Here is an 11,256-nt window from a genome sequence, read left to right on the forward strand (position 1 = left end):
GCGTCATAGAGTAGCACATACGGATTCTCGCGCATGCACATTGGTATTTACTCTGCGCATAGGCCGAAGGTAGGCTATGTTATGTTAGGTTATAAGTTATTTCGCGTTAGCGTAGAGAGCACTATTTCGAATAGTTTTGTAGTGTTTTTTAAAGAAATATTCGCCTTTGAAAATGTCTATTTTCGAAAATTATGTCAGATATGCTTATTTCGTTCTGTATCGTTTCCGGGGTGACAACGTGTGTTTGTGTGACTCTGTGGCACACCCAGTACCTTGAAAATATTTTTCCAACATCCCAGAATCACCTTTATAATATTTTAGATTTGTCATATAATATTTCGCTTTACATCGTTTCTTAAACGACAATGTACCTTAATGTCACACTACTCTCTCAGTAACACGCCCAGAATCTTGAAATTACCCAAAATCCCAAAGACCCTCTCATATAGTTAGATTCATTGTAGCAGTATATTCGGATATTCACGCATGCGCAGTTATACCTATCCTTCGCTGCACATGGGCCGAAAGTCGGTCATGTTACTGCAGGTTAGGTCATGTAGCGTTAGCATGTAGGGCACATTCTGGGATAGTTTTTTAGGGTTATTTAAAGTAACATTCGCGCTTGAAAATGTGAATTTTCGAAAATTACGTCAGGTGTGCTTATTTCGTTCTCCTAGGTGACAATGTGTGTTTGTGTCACTTCACTCCCTCAGCAGCACGCTTAGAATCTTGAAAATAATTTTCCAACATCCCAAAGTCGCGCTCATAACTTTAGATCCGTCGTAGCAATATATGCAGATTCTGGCGCACGCGCAATAGTATCTATCCTGCGCTTTGCCGAAAGTCTGTCATGTTACTGCAGGTTATTTAAGTCTTATAATGTTAGCATCTAGAGGACATTTTAGCATAATATCTTACATTTTTTTAAGTAATTTTCGCGTTCACAAAGATGTATTTTCGAAAATATCGTGAAGTTTGACTATTCGCTTTGCATCGTCTCCTGGATCACGTGGGATGTTCGCACGTACTTTTACCATTCAAAAGGGTTTTTATTCGACGCAGGTAGAAAGAAGTAAACATTGCAGAAAGATTCGCTGTCGTGATGGTAACTGTTCTTTATCGTTTGCGTCTCATATTGTGAGATGCTCCGCTTTATTTTTGCACGTACATTCACCATGAAAAAGAGTTTTCATTCGACGGAGGTGGAAATAAGTAAACTTTGCAGAAAGATTCGATGTCGTGGTAATAACTGTTTCTTATCGTTTTCGTCTTCTATTGATGGGTGCTGCGTTTTATTTTCGTACGTATTTTTACTATGCAAAAGGGATTTTAATTTTCGAATGAGCACGAGACAATAGTTTTGCTAAGATATTCGGTATCACGTCAACGACATTTCCCAACAAATTTTACATTGTGTTGACTTGACCAAATTAAAAATGCTTTTGTATAATGAAAGTACATGCATAAATGAAGTAGAGCAATCCTGTCTCAAGGATGAAAACGATGTGGAGCTATCGTGACACTGATTTCATTTTTAAAAATTATAATGTCCTGACTGCTACAATTTATATAATAAAATTACGTGCGAAAATAAAGTGTAACATTGGTCAGTGCGAAATGAAAATAATATCTCAAATTATCGTTGCTAATTATATTAAAATCTCAAATAATAGGTAACGTATTTTTTTTTAATTATTTCCAAACTACGCTTGCGTCTACAATACTCTTCTCTGAAACTTTTTGATGCATTCAGTAAACAAGCGGTTTGAAGAATTTATCAGAAAAGTAGCAAAAACCTATTTTGAAGAGAAGGCGAATATCGGCAACGTGGCATTCACATTTACGTAACGTCTATGTGTAAGAAAATTGACAACGTAGCACACACACTTACTATAACATCTGTGAATAGATGATAGTCGTATTATGTTAGCGCCTATTTGACAATCGTCTTTATTCCATAAATATCTGTGTGTATGTACATAAATTCGATATCTTTGGTAAATAATGATAACATTCTCTACTTTTTGATGATCTCTACATATCGACGCATATCATGTTCATCGCTCGCTCCGGCATCTCCTTAACATTGATAGTTGATGCGATTTGTCTTACCAACATACTAATTAATTTAATCGATAACATAGCCACTATTTTTGATAACACATATTTAAAACCTCGAGAATTATTACAAAAGTGTTCGAGAAGTATAAATTATATACCTGGGTTGAGAACGGAATTCCTCAATTGTGTTAAATTGCTTAACTTTTAAATACTAACAAATTTTAGCACACTACTTGACATTGCATGTGTTTTTTCAAATGTTACTAATGCTACCTCGTTAATTACTCTACTCTACTCTACGTTTTCCGCCCTCCCCTGTGGCCTGTTTGAAACCATATTAAATCTCTATTAAATAGTTACAATTGTTATGTTTGTTGCAAAAGACGACATCGCGGTCAAACGATTATGCGAACATTAAGTTGTTGAACGCGCGTTTTAGACAGTAATATTGATCAGTAAAGTGCACGGTACAGTCGTCCTGTTTGCACCGGCCAGTAATCCGTGGGTTTCACGATATTCAAATCGTTATTTTAGAAGCCGGCGCGGATCGCTTCGTTAGCACGCTGCATTAACGCACACAGTCATTGTGAATTTTTAATACGGCGTTATCGTGCGACGTACAGGCTCATTCGTTAGCCCGCGCTGATCCTGTCACGTGGTAGGAATGACATTCGCCGATATGAGCACTTGCGAAATGAGTCCGCCGGATAAGTTGGCTTATGCACTGTGTGTACCGATGTATCGCAGCGCGGTGGATTCGTAATCACGTCGCTATCGGATGTTTCGATGTGTTGCGACACGCGGATTGATTAAAATAACGAGCAGGATATATATAATAATGAATCTTTGATTTAAAGGGATCGTCGCAACGCAACTCTTTCTCTTTGTTATCGATCGTTGAGTTTTAATTAACACGTCGTTCAAGATTTTTCGAGTAATTTCTTTATGAAAATACAGCCGCGCTTGGATGCGCGTTGATATGACGCGTGGCCGGCGCTTTTAAACCGCTTTAAAAAGCGTTTTAAAGAGTGCGAAAGGAGCACACAAAGGGCTGGGAAGTGAATACAGCAGTTAGTAGTCGGCCGACGGGAATCGTCCGAGGAAGGAACCATGGTCGGTTTTTCATCCATCCGCATGAAGAGAATCGACGATAGCGCGGGAGTGCGTTGACGTGGCGCAGGACAAAGTGCAGCGGAGTATTCCATATGGGAAATCATGTTGCGATACTCTCCAATCAGATAGGCAATCGATGCGAGGGCGGCGCTGTGATTGAAGTGCAGCAGTGCAGAGGATGATTGCCGATGTCAAAGGAAACCGAGGGACAGCAGAGACACAGCGTCGCCAGGAGGAGAGAGAGAGAGGGAGAGAGAGAGATACTCACGTTCTCACATTCTATTTATGTCGCGCCATACTTACCCAACATCCCCGCGAACGTCGAGCTGCAACGTGTTTGTTGCGTCGAACGACGCGTCGCCGAACGTCAGTTTTTCTATTCACACAAGTAAAAAATATCATGTCTACGAAGCAATCACTCGGACTCGTGCCTCGTATCTTTCCGTGCCTTCGTCGAGGAGACGAGCCGCGTGGATCCTTTCTAATATTTATATTTATCGTGACAATCATGAAAATTACGCGCGAGTACGAATGTGTGTATATGTGTGTCCGTTATATGTTGGCAGACGAATACTTTATTCAAAATCGCCCGTCTTTTCCCGCGATATAAATTAGCCGTCAGCTCGTGAAGCGGCTAAGAAAGGATTGTAAAGTATAGGATCTAATCACACCCGTAAGACGCAAAGTAATGAAACCTACGAGATATTGCGCAACGACGAGAACTCTGGTTGCCGAGAAATTGCTCTCGGATCTGAGCGGATTCTTAGAGACATTGCCGACGGTTCTTCACGGATTTGTTCGGGATAAGAAGCTTTCGGCGTTGTCTATATGAAATTCTTTTTACCTTCAGAACATCGCTAATCGTCTTGGAAGACCCGTTAAGATGAGGAATCTTGAAGGGCGATCCATCGAGAAAATGAACACGGCTTCTCCACTCGGTTCTTCCATACTTCGAGCTCACACGATCGACGATACGGGATCCCTATTGCCTTGTGTCTTAGACACACACATACACACACATATCTTTGCGCTTGGAAAAATATTGATAATTGCACAAATGTCCGTGACTTTGTTTTTTATCTCTATGTAGTCGATTTTAAAACTGAAATCACTATTATCGAACGCCACGAGGTGCCTCGCAATTTCTACTTTAGTTTCGGCATGGACGCGACGTTTGACGAAATAACGATTTAGCCTTCGTCCCGATCGACCAGTTTCACGGGACTACGAGCTTCATTCACTGTTCATGTCCCCGTCGGATAGCACGGTGTATATCGCGATGCCATACCGATCGGAGAATTCTTCCTTCCTTCAGGGCTCTTCCTGCCGGCCAAACGCGGACTATCCCGAGCTCGTCCAGCATTCCGGGCTCGTCTCATTTATGATCGAGTTACAGGTTCGTTTCACGTACGAGCGGCACGTAACTCCACTCCGCTCGTTCAACATGACATCCCGGCTTTTTTCGTTGCCACGTCAAACACCATATAATCTCTTTTTCGCATGGAATTCGAGACGATGCTGCGTTTCCGGTGACTTGCAGAATGAATTGGCATTGCCTTCGGCGATATTATTGTCAATAAGATGATTGATTTTCTCGATTTTAAATTACCATATCTTTACATTAAATCTGAACAAATCAAGCCGAAAATAAAAAGGGCTACGTAAATAGTTACAAATAAATTACAAAAAATAATACACAATAAATCATCTGTGAGCAATTCTTCCACATTTTATTGTCAACGGTGTGTTTTCAGATTATACGGAATCTGGGATGAAAGAGAGATAAGCGGCTTGAGCCGTACCGATTCGAGGGAGCCTTGCTCTCTGTGACATAGAAACGTATACACATGGCGAAAAAGTTGTAGCAAAAATTTCGTTAAAATTATGTTTCTTTTTACACTGTCTTCTTCTTTTTTCTTTGACAAAGCTGAATTATATTGAAATTGTGGAATAGATTACTAAGGAAAACTGCAAATTTGACGATTTACCGAATGCAAAAAATATTCAAATAATTAGTAGAAAAAGGTCAAACGTGCATAATGTTTTTCAACAAATAGACAGATTTCGCTCATAATTCTGCACGGTCAAAAATCACACAAAAATTCTACTACAATTTTTACTACAATTTTTCTCCATGTACGCTGCTCTAATTTCTTGTCACGTATAAAAGAGGATAATGACCCTTCTAACATCTCTTTGCAGAACTTTCTTTTATTATTTTTTCTTCGTCTTGATAAAGACTATTTCATATAGTAGAAAATCAGGCAGATGATGAATGGAAATTGTTGTCGATACACTTTCATTTTGTCAGCTGAGCCGTATTTTTTGCGATAATGCAGACGCGATATTGTGCAAAAGCCGGTGATCGTTTAATACTCGACGAATATGTTGCAACGAGATCACACCGAGCTCAGTCAAGTCGAAGTCAATTAAAACGCACAATGGCAAGAGGACACGACGTCTGTGTGTGATTTTCCGACTTGGAAGTCGGTCTGTATCACGAATATTACGTCACTGACAACCGCCTAGTTTATTAACATCCACTCTGTGTAGCCTTCACCGTTCGTGAGTATATTAAACTAGTGAGTCCGCAGTGCGCGAGGTTTACTGTGCCGCCCTAGCGTGCGGTATGCGTAAGTATGCGTACGCGTGCCTGTCGCGTGTGTGGTACATACGTACCAAAGATCCCGCACATTCCAGTAAACGAGCGCGCGGGCGCGCAACCTGGATTGTGGGTAGCACGCTTGGATGGTCCAACGAACCCCAATAACTCAATCCAGCCTCGAGTTAACGAGTTTTCCGTGCAGCGACCCTTACGTCCCTGGTTTTAAGCGATACCCACGCGTTACGTCTCGATGTCGAATATTTCTGACTGTCGTGACGGCTAACGCCAATTATTGCTCGATAGTGAAAGGCGGGTAGAAACTTTCCAAGTAGATTCGCTTCGCGAACTCGGATTAATTCCGCTTAATGAACTCGACGTGTGATTAATGCGCCGCTTAAAGGCGCGTTGTTTCGCATTAGACGCCTATTAGCGGTTTCTTATTTCGCGAGTCTCGTGAGAAATTCGGAACTTGATATGGAAATAAAAACGACATAAACTCGTGATCATGGACTCAGTGCAGCGAGAAACAAAAGGCACATGAAACTATCGTTAAAGAGGTACTGGAGTCGATGACGAACTCCAAAAATGTCGTAGAGATGATCGTCGCATTCATATAATTCTTTTCATATTTCTTGTACACATGTATCTTATGTGTGTTGTTTTTTATCACATTTAACGGAAAACCTAATCACGTATATATAAAGATCTTTCTGCAAACTTTTCCATTACTTTTAATATTCTAAATTCAGGTAATTCAGGTGTAAATACCAATATTCTTTGAAGTTTTCCTGAGAGGAGCAAACTCGCGTTCAGTATGTACAAGCTACAGATATTTTGTGTTAGGCGAATATTTACTTTGAAATCTTTTATCGCTTTTGTTGTGTATTGAGCAATGCTTCAATTCGTTCTCGCACGTATTTTTATTATGTAAAAACATTTGTAATTCTGTGCAGTCAATACAATGTAAACTTCGCAAAAAAAGATCAACATTCTGTCGGTAAACATTAATAATAGCAGCATCCCCTTAAGGTACACCGCGCGAGTCTGCCGTGATATTTTGTGACCGTTAATGCGTATTGTCCATCGAGCGACGTCACGCCAGTTATTGGCTAAATATGAATTTCCGCGGGCGCGTTCGCAGAAGAGGCTAGGTAGCGCGTGGTTCTATAACCAAATCGATAAATCGATCTCGCAACGTTCGTTTCCTGCTTATCGGTTTTTCGTGCGCGATGCAGGATGCACACGATGCATCGGGAGGGGGTTTTCATCAAGAGATAGCCGGACGGGCCGGCGTCAAAATCAACGGTCCGAGGGCAAGAGGCGAAATGAGTTTCCGCCGAGGAGCGAAAAACGGCTAATGACGTGAGGCAGTCCGGCGGAACGACGTTAGTGGACCGCCGAAAAACTCCATCGCTCGAACCTTCCGTATTTAATAATGGTGTACATCATCCTCCCGGTTTAGAGGTGATGAATGTTTCCCGGCACGGGGCGTACAGTTGCGCGCCGAGATTAAGTGCCGACGTCGTTAAAATTTTCTATTAAAATCTCGCTCGTAAAAACCATAATTGAGGTGTCACGATAAGGGAAGCAATTGCGCGGATTCGCGTCAGGACACGACGACGTTAGCGACGAACAAGACGTTACAGATTGCTCAGCTTTAGTGCGACGAGCCGACGTTAAAATTATGACGTCTGCGCGGGTGTTCTTGTTAAAATTATAGTGCCCTCTATCTCCCTGTGCGCGCCGCGAGAACGACAGCTGGTGTGGTCTGAAAAATTTGAGAATAACTCGGATATATCACTGCATCTCTTTCCACTGTCACTGCGTAGCGTGCTCTGTGTCTATATAAGGGGAAAATATCCACAATAGTCTTGCGCGGGCGTTATCAAATATTAATGTGAGGATTTAAAAGAAAAAACGAATAAATGCATAATAAATATCAATTGACAAATAATTAATGAGAATCCCCATACACACACTTCCAGTATTCGATCAAATTAGAGCAAAAAATACTACTATATAAGAGGAAAATATCCACAGTAATCTTACGCAAGTGTTATCAAATATTAAAGTAGGAATTTAAAGGAGAAAGCTAATTGAAGAAAGAAGAATACTAATTGACAAACAATTAATGAGAATTCTCATATATACTTTAGTATACGATCAAATCCGAGCAAAAGAGTGCCGAAAATTGGTGAGCAAACGAGTGCCAAACACATTTTTCCCAATTTAGGATTATTTAGCGACGCTTTCCCAGTGTATTGTTGAGAGCCATGATAGTCGCGCGTACTGTTCCGTACATTTGCATTATTCCCAACTGGGATGGCCAGCGTTACATCGAGGGTGAGGGGCACACAGCGCGATTACATAATTGCAGGAAACTTGTAACAAACGCTCGAGTACAATCCGTCGGCGCGCGGTGTAGGTGCGCGGGGATTGATTCGCTGTGATTTCATCGAAGCACGTTTCCAGGGAGTGATGGAATTCTGTTCCTTCCTCGGAACTTCGTGGCGGTAACTACAGGCACGTGATATACTGTTTGCGAGAACTTTATATAGCAGTTAGCCGATGGCTATGCAACTGCGCTCCTCGTCGTAGCAGCCCTTTGGTACCTGATAATTTTCCGTCTTTGTGTTTCGCGCTTACGCAATCAGTGGGAATTGATTACGATCTTCGTCGCGTTGGCCGCGAGGTAGCGACGACCGGTCGCTTTATCGGCGACCGATATCGCAATTAATTACGCCGTCCGTCGATACGCGCAAGACGCGCAAAAAAAAAAGATCGCGAGAGAGCGCGTGTTTGTTATTCGGCCGTTTTGTCCAGCCGCTGATTACGATTCAAAATCGACGGCTGAAACTCGAGCTCGTCGAACACGCCATTGTTTTATAATGAACCGCACGCGGATGGAGAAATCGATGAACTCGGTATTCGCCGGGCTCGCTTGCCTTCGCGTTGGAAGAGTTCGTATTTAAATTGAACTCGCGGATGGATTGTATTTATACCGCGATGTAGCGCATACACAAGCGCATACACAAGCGCATACAAGCGCGCGAGTTCTACGGCAGAATCAGTTGTTGCGTTTGTCGCGATAAAACGATAAATTTTAGAGACGATAATTGCAACGGCGAATAAAACGAAGATCGCCCGTAACGTGTCCGTAATGTGTCCGCTGACAAACATGAAAGGGGCGCGGCGGACCGCTGATTCGGTGGAGGGGATTGCAAACCGAGATTTGAAATGTCGAGAACCATATTACGTCGCGGAAAGCGGGCATCAAAAATCCATAACCGAGTTGCGGCCGTTACGGTTTGGCCTCAAAATATTGCGTCGAACGCGGTGTTTACGCACAGCTGCGGCAACGCTTAGCGAATTCACGACGATATACCCGCGGGTACACGCTCATCTATGCGTCTACCGTGGTAGCCGCGCGAGCTGCGGAGAATTTATCGTAATTTGTCTGCCGGGCAGATCGAGTATTTCCGCTAAAATTCTGAAACTTCAAACGGGCTCTCGGGTATTCGAATGTGGGAGTTCGAAGCCGTGGAACATCTCGCCGGTTTAACTCGGCCTCCGGAGCCGAAGTTCCGTCCGTGGCCGCGCGAACAAGGATATTGTTAGAACTTTCTTGCAAGGTATGCCGCAATCGACGGTCGAGCGTGTACGCGCGCGGGTACGTTTGTACTTATACATCGGGGCCTGGCGGCGCCTCCTTAATTGGACGCAGGGCATCGTAATAGAGCGAACGAGAGAGAGAGAAAGGGAGAAAAAAAGGAGAACGGGAGAAAGAAGGGAAGAGGAATGGCTCGTCGGGCTGCCAGTGTCTCGCGTGCTGCGTCTTGACGAGGAGAGGGTAGTTATCGCAACGAAAAGGCGGATCACGCGCTGAAATATGAAATTACGGCGAACTTGATGAGTATTTCTGCTCTATCCAGAGCTAAATTACAGTCCCCATTTAGGCGGGATTTTTCGGGAGATGTTCGGTGCGCTTTGCGATTTACATTTCGCGTCACGACATCGGAGGGTTTAAGTGGCCAGCGTACTGCTCTTTATTCGGCGAGACTGACGCAGGCGAGGCCTCGTGCGATAAGTAGATTCGCATGTAAACGTGCTTGTCACGGTTCGTGCCCAGTTAGACAGCGGGAAGGAGACGTTGAATCGAATTTCAGGAGGAGAAAACACGCGCGCGCACTGCTAAAGAAAATCTTTAACATCTTGCCGAGCCTCAAACGAGCTTCGACGTCTCGATTGAGGTCAACGTTGCTCAAGGAATGATGAAATCGTTCCCGAGGAAAATTGTAGTGGGAAAGAGGCCGCTCCTCGGAATCTCCCTCGCTTAATACTCAATTGCAGTTAGACGTAGATTGGGCTCTGGTACTCACCACTGTTGCGTTCGAAAAATTATTAGAAATGACTCTTCATCGAAACCAGCAATAGTTTTCCACTCGACGGAACGATCAAATCTCCCATTCTGATACGGAAAAATATATTTGATATAAATATATTTGATATTGCAACAAAAATAATTCTTTTATTTTGATTAAGTACTGGGAAGAAAATAATAAAGAAAGAGCAATATATACGGTAAGATATTTGAGGGGAACTAATATTCTCGAAATACCAACAAAATAGTACCTATTAGCGTCGTTCTATTAGCAACGAGGAAATTTAGATCAACTGAATATTTCCAAAAGGCCGCGTCTACAAATATGGTGCACTTATTTATTCCTATCGCCGTGAGATTATGCGGAACTGCGAAATTTATTATAATAAGAAATAAGAAATTAGTAAGAAATTACCGGTCGATACGTTCGCTCGAGAGGTTGGCGACATGCGGTAGAGTTTACTGCATGTTTAGGTCTAATCAGGATGGATATGGCGAGGTGATAATGAGGGGTCGCCACCCCTAGGTGCCACGTGGGACCGAATGAAGACAAATAGCTGACCTCCACATTTGCAACCCTATGCAACATGCTCGTCAGCGCTGATGGCTGTTCCACGTCAAACGTTATCGAGAGTGTATCGCTTTATAAATATTATAAACCACATATGAACCACGAAAACCAATTTATGGCCCTTAGCATAACCATACTAGTGCGACAGGTTTCGCAACGTTAACAATAGAAATGTATTCTTTCTTCGCTTTAAATATACTAAAAAAACGACAAAATAAACATGAGACTCAGGAAATGTTCACTGTTGCAATTTTCATATCGCACTGGCGTATTTACGTACGTGGTGAATTTATGATAATTGAGTTAAGAGAATATCGGCAAAGTGAATGTCGAGCGAATATCAATCACAATGATGTATTATTCTTTCATTGCAGTACTTTCATAAAAGTATTTACAATTCTGTGCAGCCAATATATACGACGTAAACTTTGCAGAAAAATGTCAGTATCTTGCCGGTGAAGTTTTCAAGTATGGCATCCCCTTAATACACGCTGTAAAATTGCTCCTTGTCCCGACGTAGCACAA

This window comes from Odontomachus brunneus, unplaced genomic scaffold, assembly GCF_010583005.1.
Source record: "Odontomachus brunneus isolate Ranch 3 - 2012 unplaced genomic scaffold, Obru_v1 Obru_scaffold_037, whole genome shotgun sequence".
Lineage (NCBI taxonomy): Eukaryota > Metazoa > Arthropoda > Insecta > Hymenoptera > Formicidae > Odontomachus > Odontomachus brunneus.